Source organism: Cryptomeria japonica, chromosome 9 (assembly GCF_030272615.1).
Source record: "Cryptomeria japonica chromosome 9, Sugi_1.0, whole genome shotgun sequence".
Taxonomy (NCBI): domain Eukaryota; kingdom Viridiplantae; phylum Streptophyta; class Pinopsida; order Cupressales; family Cupressaceae; genus Cryptomeria; species Cryptomeria japonica.
Genome location: NC_081413.1, coordinates 558,970,642 through 558,984,764, shown reverse-complemented (window position 1 = coordinate 558,984,764; position 14,123 = coordinate 558,970,642).

Here is a 14,123-nt window from a genome sequence, read left to right as displayed (position 1 = left end):
AGGGGGGAGGAATTGATGCATATTTGTTAGTTTGCTCTGTTGGCATTATTGTCATTGATTTCAAGGGATGTCAAATGGTTGTAGAATAGAAGGTAGTAGTTGTGATGTCAAGGGGTATCAAGAGGTTGTAGAGAAGCAAATAGAAGTCATGCATAATATGCAAGTTATGTTGTGCAATTATGCATAACACGTCGTGTTATGTTACAGGGGTTTTGACCAGATTCATCGTCTCTATATGTTGGCAACAACGAATGAGTCCTAAGTTGGAGTTGAGAGCCATGATTGTTGTGTGGCAGCAGTTCTTTGGCTCACGTGTATCCATGGGTTTCGTGGTGTGTTCGAATGCAGGGAAGAGACTATGAGGGAAAACACTGAAGAAAAGAAAATGGTGTTCTCCTTACTCCACAACATGTTGGTCGAGTGTTGAATGCCTCATGAGATAACACAAAAGTCGCACTACTCATTGTCTCGCATTGTTGAAAAGGTCATGTGCTAGTCACGCGGGATAACTTAAGTTCCATAAGCAAGGTGGTTCCTCTTATCCCATGATGTCAAAAGTGACCAACAAAAGTCGCGTGGGATAAGAAAATATCACGTGAGGGAAACAAAAGCAAAGGCATCCTGTTATCCTAGGTGACCAAGCAGGGAGGTGAAGAAGCTCGTAGGATAAGAAAAAGTGAAGAGAAAAGGGAAATGTGTCCCCCTCTATCCTGCACCACGCAAGTGTGCACATGGTGTTTGTGTAGGATAACTTCAAGAAAGGCATAGCAACCCCTCCCATTATCCCATGACTTGTTTGTGTTGCGACTAGAGGCCTTTTAGGGTAACGTAAAGAAAAGAAAGAGTTGCTTCCTGATATCCTACATCGCCAAAAGCAAAGAGCGATGGTCGTGCAGGACAAGACAGTGAAGCAAGAGAAGGATCCTACCATCCCCCGCTTGCAAATGGATGTAAAGAGGAACTCATAGGATAAGTTAAGGCAGAAAGACGATGCCTCATTTTATCCCGCATCAAGTATGACCAAAGCAAAAGGGTCATGCGAGGTAAGGAAGACCACTGAGATCTGGAGAGAAGTGACCATGTGGGGCAAGATAAGTTGAGTTGTTACATCATGCAAGATGATCTGGTAGACACTTTGGTAGCCCAATAGATACAGAGGTCCATGTGGCAGGTTGACTACAATTGACCGAAGCTGACAATGTAGTCTAGACGTCCAATGAGAAGAGTTTGACATTTGTGCATGATGATAGGTTTAAGGATTTTACATGGTGGTTGAACGACCTTCACCATATGATTTGAAAGAAGAATATGAAGACATGAGGCTCCCTATTGAACGAAGAATGAATCAGAGACGCAAAATTCGATAACAAAGGATTCTAGTGTGGTAGTTATTGATCTTTTTAGAGTAGGTCGACAGAGGATGGAAAACGCATTAATGGTGACTGAGTTGTAGGCAAGTTGTGTGGCTCGAGGAAGGATTCCAAATCATTTTGGGTAGAGAAAGATTACTAAACTTAGTAATCTAAGTACAAAGAATTATCAAAAGAAAGATTAGATACATTTACTACAGGCGGCAAATATGAGATAAAATTCAGGACAAAGAATAAAATCTCCAGAGGTGCAAATCTCGAAGACAACCGACTTGAATAAAATATTCAAGTTTGCAATAGAAGTAATCTCTGATGTGTACAAAGTCGAAAAGAGAAGCATGAGTGATGAGATTCGACATTGGTTGGTGTGGCTGCCAAGAAAGAGATTGAGGTGGAAAATACATAAATATCAATAGGAAGTTGACTGAATTTGAGGGTTGAGAGAGAGACAGAGTGTGGGTGTGTGTGTTGATGCCAAGAGAAAGTAGAGAAAATTTATAGAAGTAGAAAGTGTCTGCACAAAGTAAGAATAGAGAATTCTGGAGAGTAATGTTGTAGCAGAGAGAAAAAGATAACCAGACAGGGGAAGGAGGAGAAACGGAGGAAAAACTTCAGCAGGCAGAGAAAGACATTCTCAAGATATGAGAAATTTGTAAGTGTTACAAAACTCATTTGTAACAAGGCTTTTTTATTGCATTGTAAACTTGATCAATCACTACAAATCTCTAAGTGGGTGCTCAGAGTAGGGATAGATGCCATTAAATCAGGGGTCAGTGCTCCTTGGGCTGGTGCCCTAAAGTTTCAAGGGTTGATTCTCCTTGGGTTGGTGCCCTAAACTTTTTAAATTGTTATTTACTATGAGGCTGGATTGGAGCAATAGACTCCAGCAACTATTCTCGGCAAGGTTTTTCCCACCTTGACTTTTCCTCCTATATTTTGTGTTGTGGTTTTATTTGTGTGTGTGTGTTCTTAATTAATAGGTAGTTTTTGTACTTACACACATAATTAAAAAAAAATTAAATGCACTAATTCACCCCCCTCTCAGTGTCCATCGGTGTTCTTCAATTGGTATCAAAGCCTTAGGTTCCCTTACTGTAAAGCTTCCTCTAGCTTGGGTAGATCATGTCTTGTGAACACAATGGCTAGAAATGAGTCCTCCTCTAAAGTCCCTATGTTTGATGGCACCAACTTTGCCTTCTAGAGTAGAAGAATGGAGACAAATTTGTCTTCCCTTGGGTTTCATGTCTGGATGTCTGTAAAAAATGGATATACTCTTCCTCAAGTTCCCCCTACTGACCCTAATGCTAAAAGGGAGTATGAAAATAATGCAAGAGCTAAGATCACAATCTTAAGTGGTCTGTTTGATATAGAGTTTGTCAAAGTGATGCACTGCACTTCTGCAAAATCAACATGGGATAAACTACAAAGCATATATGAAGGTGATACTAAAGTGAAAGAATCCAAAACTACAAATTTGAGAGCTCATTTTGAAAACCTAAAAAATGAAGGATGAGGAGAAAATAACTAATTATATGCAACGAGTGGATGAAAATGTGAGTGCTATAAGAGGACTCAGAGAAGAAGTTATAGTCAAAAAGGTACTTAGATCTCTCAATCCAAAGTATGACACCAAAGTCTCGGCCATTGAAAAAGCTAAGGATCTGACCACCTTCTTTATGGATGAATTGTTTGGCTCTTTGTCTGCCTATGAGATGAGAACAATAAGTGTTGAACCTTCAAAGAGAGAAGGTGCCTTTTGTCGTGCCTATGAAGTGTGATACCTGCAGCCGCAACACAAAATACTCAATAGATCATTACAAGCATGGTTAGCAAATAATAAGAAAACAAAGATGAACCATGACAAAGCAACCTATCGCCTCCTAAGAGATGCGAGTATGGATTTGCTCTCAGATCTGGATAAGCAATCCCAGTGACTTGACTACACCTAGACGGAGGATTTAAAATGATAATGATATGCAAAGATGAGATTGATTATGCTAGATTGATCCAAGAGACTAATTAAGATAATGATATGCATGATTAAGCTATGATGATCATGCAATTAAGCTAGAAAAGAGATTGATTAAGCTACATGATTCAACAATTATGCTATAAAATGATCAAATTAAACTAAATCTAAGATGCAATTGCTTAAAACAACAATGCTCAAATGATATGCCTATAGTAACAATGCCTAAGATGAAATGAGATGGGGATCCTTTGTGCTCCATAATGGGGGATATTTAGAGGATTTCCAATGCAAGGGGTGAGGTGGAAGGAATCAACGATCAAGATTGAGTCTGAAGATATCAAGAGTGAAATTGGAGGAGGTTGGAGAAGAGGTTGGAGGAAGAGACACTTGTTATCTCTGTGGTGACAAGTGTCAAGGAGCTTTGCTCATAAAAGGGCAAGTGTCCAAGAGAGGAGACATGTAGCCAAAGTGACATGTGTCTCAAGAAGAAAATATCCACACCATAGGAGGTTAGGATAAGGAGGTTAGAATGTGCAAGATAGGATGGGGTTAGTTAAACCCAAGGTTAGGTGGAATGGGTTAGGTTAGAGGGATGGTTAGGTTAGGTGGTTAGAAGTTAGGAGGCATGTGGGTAATTTGAATTTAAAAATTCAAATAATAGGAAAAGACTAATTAATTCTCAACAACTCATCAATTGATTTGTTTTAATTAATTAGAGGATTAGAAGAATAGATTGAAGTGGGGGGATGATTAATTAATTTGAATTAATTAATCAAAGGGGACCATGGAAATGAACCTATTAAATAAATCCTTATATTTATTAATAAGTAGATGAAAAGGAGAATTTAATCAAATTTCCTAAAAAATTCAATTAAATTAGGAAGGGGGCTTAATTAAATAATTGCTTATTTAATTTATTATCTTTAGACCATTTTTAGGTGTATACACCTTTAATACCTCACAGAAAGGAAAAGAACAAGCTACAATTGAGGATGAAAATGATTCTAATGTTGTTGTAGAAAACTTTGTAAGGAAGCTCAAAATAGGTTCAGGAAAGTACAAAGGTAAGTTGCCTTTCAAATGTTTCAATTGTGGCAAGATTGGACACTTTGCATCTAACTACTCTTATGGAGAGAAGGATGAAGATGAAAAGAAAAACATGAAATCTTTGGCAAGGAAAAGATAAAGAATTCTTATAAGTCGAGGATAAGAAGTTTTAAGAGTAAGAGAAGTCTTTACACATTTGAAGATGATACCTCTGATGAAGAAAGTGTCTCTAAAGATGGTTGTAGTGGAGGTGAAAGAGAAGTCAATCTCTTCATGGTGCAAGGAGAATTGTCTGATGAACATTTTGTTGATGATGAAAAAGAGGAAATTGAAGTTGAAGAAGATCTTGAAGGGGAACTTGTGAGTGCACTAGAAGAACTTAAAAAAGTAAGAAAGGAATATAAAAAGTACAATAATGATGTTGCTAAAGAACATGATCTACTAAACAAATCACTTGAGGAATAAAAGATAATAGTTTCCGCCTTGAAGATCTAGTTGGAAGAATAAAAGAGGATGTATGAAGTAACAAAATCAGATTTAGAAAGAAAGGATAAGGAGTATCAAAAATTAGAAGAATATCTTGTAAATTTAAGAAAGAGACTTGAAAAGTGCAAAGATGAACTCAAGGTGAGAATCAAGTATGAGGGCAACACTGATACTTTAGATAAAATATTGAGCAAACAAAAGCAATTGCAAAGACACAAAGGGTGTTGGCTTTGATGCTGGTCAATGTTCTACAAGTAAGAACTCATTAAATAAAGAAATACAATTTGTTTCTTCAAGTGATAATAGTAAATGACAAACCTTCATTGCCAGCAAGCCTACTGAGAAGAAGACATATGTTGCGGTTACAAGGAACCAATATGTTGATCCTAAAAGAAAAGCCAAGATGGATGATGAAGGCTTCATAAAGGTCAAGGATACAAGAAGGAAGAGTTCAGGGAGACCAATTTATGCTGCTCCAAGGAGACCAATGAGAAACAATTTCAACAATGATTGGTATGTACCTCAATTCCATGGATACTGCTATAAATGTAATACTTATGGTCATAAAATTGTTGGTTGTAAGTTTATGCATATGATAGTTCTGATACTTAATATAAGTACAGATCCAATAGCCAACAAGATGAGAGGCGGGGGGCGGGGGGGGTGGTGAATCATACAAACTTAATCTTCCATAAAAACATCAGATTCAACCTCGGTAACATATATTTCAGTAATATAACCAAAACTGTTAAACATGCAAACTCAAAATCATATGAACATCATAAACCTCATAACACCAGATTTAACATGGAAACCTAAATAGGGAAAAACCACTGTGGGATTTCGGACCCACTAAGAAATATACTCTTCTAGAGTATGCTTGGTTAAAAGAAAATCCTGTTAAAGATTACAAACACATTGCTAGATGTGACCCGGTTAAGGGATTTCCCTCAGATCTGTTAGGATCTTCACCTTGTTAGAAGTGACCTTGTTAAAGGATTTCAAACACTCAATCAAAATGTCACCTTTCTAGAGGGTTTTACAAATAAGATTGTTAAGTCCACTCGGTTAAGAGATTTTTTGTCACTTTCACAAAATACCAGTAATAAAATCTATCTGCAACTTCATATCTAAAATGCTAAAGCAGATTCTTATTTGTTCAATACAATCTAGACATAGAACTAATCTTGTCTATCTGCTGGGCTTCTATACTCTATTATTCAAAACAGGTCTTCAAGCTTCTATGCTCAGTAATCACTATGTAGCATCCTTGTGCATACACTTGCCCACATACATTGTTTATCAACAGTTTCCTATTTATAAACAATTAGGTAACCGCTTAATCTCCTTGATCACATTTCCCATGATCAATCATAGCCATCAGATCTTCAATCTTGTCCAGGTTCAATGCATCTTTCAATTTGAAAATGTTTTACCTCACCTTGGAACTTGTATATTAGTCTTGGAACTTGTGCCAGGGTATTGCGGTTCAATTTGAGTTGTAGATCTTCATGCCGACTTTTCATTGCCTTAGATTCGTTAACAAACTTCATTCACGGCTCACCAATCATTGATCAATTCCAACTCATCGGTTTCCTTCATTAAATAACGCATGTAAACATTTAATGCACTCTATTATAGCTCGGTTACAACTCGGTAACAACTCGGTGAATACTAAACTTCACTTGGTAGACATTCTGCCTTCATTAACCGATAGTGATAACCTTAGGGTTTACCAACTAGGTTCCTTAGGGTTTACTGACTAGGTTCTTTGCTTGATAACATAGTATAGTATTAACCTTTATATTTACAACATATGTGTGATGTTAAAACAATCTAAACATCATGATCTCATCATTGTTTGACTTGATACTAGTTGCCCATTGAATACCTTATTCATCCCCTTATTCATCATATTCTTTCCTGTGTCTTTTACCGATATCTTTATAATCTTCATATCATACTTCTCAAGATATGGCAACATCATACTGAATTAGAAAATCAATTTCTTGACATCAATGACAAAATAATAATATCAAGACAGTAAACATCTTTAATCAGTTATATCCATAATCATCAACAACCTTCTCAATATCCTTATGAAATTGCAACAATCTTTCATTGTCTGTTATAATGCAATATTGCCAACAACATAGACCTCCACCTAGTTTCGAAAATAGAAATCAATTTGTTTCTCTTAGGGATATGAATGTTATTTGTTATCAATGTAAAGGGTATGGTCATATGAGTTATGAATGTAGGAGAAATGTATCGCAATCCTAAAGTAGTTTTTCAAACTCATCATTCAATACAAATGTCAAATGCTATCATTGTCAAAATGTGGTCCCCATTGCAAAATATTGTAAGCTTAGGATAGCTAAGCAAAAGAACACAATGTCAGCATCTGAACCTGATGCAAAATCAATGGGACAACAGAGAAGAAGAAAGAAACCAAACAAGTTTGGGCAAAAAAGGATAAAGATAAGGTTGAGTCAAGTTTGATTGTTCAAACTGACCTACATGTTGAAAGGAAAAACTTGTGGGTAGTTAGCAGTGGTTGTTCCAACCACCTGACTGGTGATAAAAATAAATTAATTAAGCTTGAATATTGGAATGCTGGTTCAGTGAGATTTGGAGACAATTTATCAATCAAAATCAAGGGTAAAGATACACCAAACATTGATGGCAAGCTGAGAGCTCATGATGTTTATTATGTTGGAGGTCTGAAGCACAATCTGATAAGTGTGAGTCAAATGTGTGACAAAGGATATAAGTTTACATTTTATTCCAAGGGTCGTGAAATCAAAAAAGAGAGTAGTGGTCAGCTTGTTGCTGAAGGGAAAAGGACATATGGTAATGTATATAATTTTAAGGAATGTTTTGGGTCTCAATGTATGATGGGACAAGTTGATGAAAGCTAGTTATGGCATAGAAGACTAGGTCACATCAATTTTGATAACCTGGTTAAGGTAAGCAAGAAAGGATATGTAAGGCACATACCATAGATTATCAAACCTGCAAGCACATTTTGTGATGAGTGTCAAAGAGGGAAGAAAACTAAAGTAAGTTTTAAGACCAAAGAATACTCAACTACAAGGCCACTAGAGCTTGTGCATACTGATTTTTGTTGGCCTACAAGGAAAATAGCATTAAATGGAGAAAAATACTTTATGCTGCTTATAAATGACTTTTCAAGAATGACATGGGTCACCTTCTTGCAAGACAAGTCTCAACCATTTGAGAGATTCAAGGTCTTCAAGGTCTTCAAGAAGATGGTAGAAAAGGAAAGTGGCTACAAGCTAAAAAAACTGAGATCAGACCGTGGAGGAGAATTCACATCTAATGAATTTGAAGAATACTGTGAGAGACATGGAATCAGAATACAATATTCAGCCCCGAGGACACCACAACAAATAGGTGTTGTGGAAAGGAAGAATGGGAGAGTCAAGGAAATGGCAAGAACAATGTAAAATGAAACAAATTTGCCTGATGGTTATTGGAAAGAGGCAATTCACACTGTTGTATACACCTTAAACAAAGTACAACTAAGGGTGAACAACAATAGGACACCTTATGAACCATGGTATGATAGGAGATCCTCAGTCAAGTATTTCAAAGTGTTTGGCAGCAAATGCTTCATCAAAAGAGAAAAAGATGGACTAGGAAACTTTGAATCAAGAAGTGATGAAGGTATCTTCTTAGGCTACTCTACTCACAACAAGGCCTACAAGTGTTTCAACAAAAGATTAAAGAAGGTAATTGAGAGTGTACATGTGAATGTAGATGAAGATATACACAAAGGAAGGCAAAACTTAATTACTCAGAATGAAGAACCATATGTTGAAGATGAAGATCAATCTGAGAGTGAACATGAAGAAGAAACACCTAGCAAAGCCCCAAACAGATATGTGCAAAAGAATCACCCTGAGGATCAAATTATTGGAAACAAAAATTATCGTGTGCAAACTAGAAGGAGAGCTAGGAACACTAAGCAAGTAAATTTTTGCCTTATGACTGAGATGAAACACAAAACATATGATGAAACCAACAAGAGTGAGAAGTGGATGAATGCAATGGAAGAAGAGCTATAGCAGATTGAAAAGAATAAAACATGGGAATTGGTTCCTAGACCCATTGACAAGAATGTTATTGGGACTAAATGGGTCTACAAGAACAAGATGAATGAAGAAGGCAAAGTGATAAGGAACAAAGCAAGGCTTGCATGCAAGGGATATGCCCAAGTAGAGGGCATAGATTTGAGGAGACATTTGCACCAGTTGCAAGGCTTGAAGCTATAAGGATGTTCTTGGCATTTGCAACCTATAAAGGATATAAAGTATATCAAATGGATGTCAAATCTTTATTCTTGAATGACAATCTTGAAAAAGAGGTCTACATAGAGAAACCTAAAGGTTTCCAGTTGCATGAAGATAAGAACTTTGTCTGCAGATTGGAGAAAACGTTATATGGTCTAAAGTAGGCACCTAGAGCATGGTATTCTAGGTTGGATAAGTACTTAAATCAACAAGCTTTTAGAAAAGGAAATGTTGACAGTAATTTATATATTAAGGTAGATGGAGACCACATGATCATAGTAGTGGTATATGTAGATGATATCATCTTTGGAGGCAACAAAGATGTTCTATGCAAAGAATTTGTTGATGAGATGCAGACAGAGTTTGAAATGTCCTTGCTTGGAGATTTGTCATATTTTCTTGGTATGCAAATACCACAGCAGAACAAAGGCATATTCATCTCTCAAACCAAGTATGCTAAATACATGTTGAATAAATTTCAAATGGAAGACAACAAACTAGTTAGTACCCCCATGGTAACAGGATGCAAGCTAAGCAAAGATGATGTGTTAGCTAGTGTTGATCAGACCTTGTACAGATCCATGATTGGAAGGCTATTGTATCTTACAAGTTCAAGGCCCGATATAGTTCAAGTTGTATGCATGGTTGCAAGATTTCAAGTAGCTCCTAAGAAATCACATGTCAATGTTGTTGGGAGGATATTCAAGTATCTGTAGGGGACACTTACTTGTGGCTTATGGTATCCAAAGAAATGAGACTTCACACTGCAAGCCTATACTGATGCAGATTGGGAAGGATGTGTATATAACAAGAAGATCACTAGTGGTGGAGCCTTCTTCCTTGGAGATATATTGGTGTAATGGCATAGAAAAAAGAAAGAGTCAATTTCACTCTCAACTGCTGAAGCAGAGTGTATTGCAGCTGCTACATGTTGCTCACAAGTTTTGTGGATGAAGCAAACTCTCAAGGAAATTCAGCTAGAGTTTTTGGATCCTATTCCTATCATGTGTGGCAACTCAAGTGCAATCAATATATCAAAGAACCTTGTCATGTACTCTAGGACAAAGCACATTGCAATCAAATATCATTTTCTCAAGGAAAAGGTTGTAGAGAAAGAAGTAAAAGTTGAATATGTTTGTACTGGTGAGGAAATCACTGACATCTTTACTAAGCCACTGCCCAAGACAGTTTTGAGTACTTGTGATAGAAATTGGGTGTTGTCTCACCCTCCTTCTACACTTAAAGTGTTGTTTTGAGGTCCATGGTTCAGGGGGAGCACATTGTTTCTGCCTTGAACCTCATTTACAATCTCAGGGGGAGTTCTGAATTTTTGTAAGCAGTAGTAGAACTGCTCCTTATATTGTAATAATGGTTCATCTAGCTACAGGAAACAAAGGTCAAGAAATTGTAAAGGGAATTCCTAATGTATTGCAGACGTGTCATGATCAAAATTGGAAGTTTCATTCATCGTTATAGAAAATCAAAGGGGGCTCGTTCATGCACAGTTGACAGTTGGTTGTTTCACCCTTTGCCATTGTTGTCAAAGGGGAAGAAAATAGTTAGAGGGTGGTTTACAAGTGTGTTGACATCAATGCCAAAGGGGAGATTGTTGGCATTATTGTTAGAGATTTCAAGGGACGTCAAATGGTTGCAGAATAATAGGTAGCAACCGTGATGTCAAGGGGTGTCAAGAGGTTGTGGAGAAGCAAATAGCACTCATGCATAACACACAGGTTATGTTGTGCAATTGCGCATAACACGTCATGTTATGTTGCAGGGGTTTCGACCAGATTCATCGTCTCCATATGTTAGTAGCAGTGAACGAGTCCTAAGTTGGGGTTGAGAGTCATGATTTCCATGTGGCAGAAGTTGTTTGGTTGAAGTGTATCCATGGGTTTTGTGGTGTGTTCGAATGCAGGGAAGAGACCATAAAGGATAACACTGAAAAAAGAAAATGGTGTTCTCCTTATCCCACAACATGTTGGTCGAGTGTTGAATGCCTCACGGGATAACACAAAAGTGGCACTACTCGCTATCCCACATTGTTGAAAATGTCATGTGCTAGTCATGCGAGATAAATTAAGTTTGATGAACAAGGCAGTCCCTCTTATCCCACAGTGTCAAAAGTGACCAACAAAAGTCACGCGAGATAAGAAAATATCACGCGGGGGAAACAAAATCAAAGGCATCCAGCTATCCTGCGTGACCAAGTAGGGAGGTGAAGAATCCCACAGGATAAGAAAAAGCAAAGAGAAAAGGGAAATGTGTCCCCCTCTATCCCTCACCACGCAAGTGTGCGCATGGTGTTCATGCGGGATAACTTCAAGCAAGGCATAGTGACCCCTCCTGCTATCCTATGACTTGTTTGTGTTGCGACTAGAGGCCTTGGAGGGTAACACAAGGAAAAGAAAGAGTTGCTTCCCGCTATCCCACGTCATCAAAAGTGAAGAGTGATAGTTGTGTGGGACAAGACAGTGAAGTGAGATAATGATTCCGCTATCCCGCGCTTGCAAATGGATGTAAGAGGAACTTGCAGGATAAGTTAAGGCATAAAGACGATGCCTCCTGCTATCCTACAACAAGTATGACCAAAGCAAAGGGTCACGTGGGGTAAGTAAGACCATGGAGACCTGGAAAGAAGTGACCATGTGGGGAAAGATAAGCTAAGTTGTTAGATCATGCAAGATGATTTGGTAGACACGTTGGCAACTTGATAGACACAGAGGTCCACATGGTAGGTTGACTATAGTTGACCAAAGCTGATAGTGCAGTCTAGACATCCAATGAGGAGTTTGGTGATATCTGTGCACGCCAATAGGCTTAAGGATTTTATGTGGTGGTTGACCGACCTTGACCATATGATTTGGATGAAGAATATGGAGACATGAGGCTCCCTAATGAACAAAGAACGAATCAGATACACAAAAGTTGTTGACAAAGGATTCTAGTGTGGTACTTGTCGATCTTTTCATAGTAGGTCGACAAAGGATGGAAAATGCATTAATGGCAACCGAGTTACGAGCAGGTTGTGTGGCTCGAGGAAGGATTCCAGATCATTTTGGGCAGAGAAAGATTACTAAACTTAGTAATCTAAGTATAGAGAATGATCAAAAGAAAGATTGGATACATTTACTACATGCGACAAATATGAGATAAAATTTAGGACAAAATAAAATATCCAAAGGTGCAGATCTCCAAGACAACTGACTTGAATAAAATATTCAAGTTTGCAATAGAAGTAATCACTGGTGTGTACAAAGTTGAAGAGAGCAGCAGGAGTGATGAGTTTCGACGTTGGTTGGTGTGGTTGTTAAGAAAGAGATTGAGGTGGAAAATGCATAAATCTTAATAGGAAGTTGACTAAATTTGAGGAGAGAGAGAGAGAGAGAGAGAGAGAGAGAGAGAGAGAGAGAGAGAGAGAGAGAGAGAGAGAGAGAGAGAGAGAGAGAGAGAGAGAGAGAGAGAGAGCGTGTTGCTACCAAGAGAAAATAGAGCAAATTTACAGAAGTAGAAAGTGTCTTCACAAAGTAAGAAAAGAGCATTTTGGAGGGTAATGTTGTAGCAGAGAGAAGAAGATAACCAGACAGGGGAAGGAGGAGAAATAGAGGAAAAACTTCAGCAGGCAGAGAAAGACATTCTTAAGATATGAGAAATTTTTAAGTGTTACAAAACTCATTTGTAACAGGGCTTTTTCATTGCATTGTAAACTTGATCAATCACTGTAAATCTCTGAGTGGGTGCTCAAAGAAGGGGTAGATGCTCCTTTGAGTAGGTGCTCATAAAATCAGGGGTTGGTGCTCTAAACTTTGTAAGTTGTTATTTATTAGTGAAGCTGGATTGGAGCAGTAGACTCCATCAACTATTCTCACAGAGGTTTTTCCCACGTTGGGTTTTCCTCATATTATCTATGTTGTGGTTTGATTTGTATGTGTGTATGTTCTTAATTAATCAACAATTTTTGTACTTGCACACATAATTTTAAAAAAAATTAAATACACTGATTTACCCCCCTCTCAGTATCCATTGGTGTTCTTCAGCTCTAGGTCTCTGATTTCAATTGCGATTTGACTGGTGTGTTGATTTAGATTAAATAGATCAAAAAAGTTGTTGGAGTTTTTACATCAATGCTAAAGGGGAATATTGTTGGATAGATTTGGAATTGATGTTAAAATGAGATATGCAATTATCAAATAGATTTTTGTCAAATGAGATAAATTCATTATTGAATGCAGTAGTTATGTGATGTGCACCATGGAGACCACACGTGATCCAGGTAAGTGTTGATTTCTGATGACAAAAGATAGCAGAATATTCATAATTTTGAATTGATCAATCTACAACTTAATTAGTTTTGGAATAATGGATCAATTAGAACCACTGCCTATATATTTACACATAATGATTTGTATACAAGGTTATTTTTTGCTATCAATCAATGTGACTCAAATAGAATTTTAATCATTGTCTTCAATCTTCTCTGAGTTGGTGGAATGCTTTTAGAACAAACACATAGACAAGAGATGTCACATTTCTATTGATTATTCACAAATTGCATTTTATCAAGATTGCCTTGTGTGAACCTTTCTTCTAGCTATTGGGTTATGTATTTGGTTATATGCAATTATGAATAAATTATGACAAAAGGGTTAGTTGTAAGTAGTTGAAACTATTTTTGGTTGGTTAGATATTTCTAATTGATCATTTTTATCTTCAAACTACGAACCATGTTTCTGTTTTGATTGCTACTAGACAAGATTATTTTGTATTCTCTTTCAGCAATATAGGAGAGTGTTAGTTATTGGTTTATATGGTTAAGTTAGTTGATAATTGATAACCAATTGAACAATTCTTAAAACCATCCTTCAACTACTCAACCGATAGCCATTTCAAGAAGAACAAAGGACCATTATAAATGTGTATGTGTATCAATTA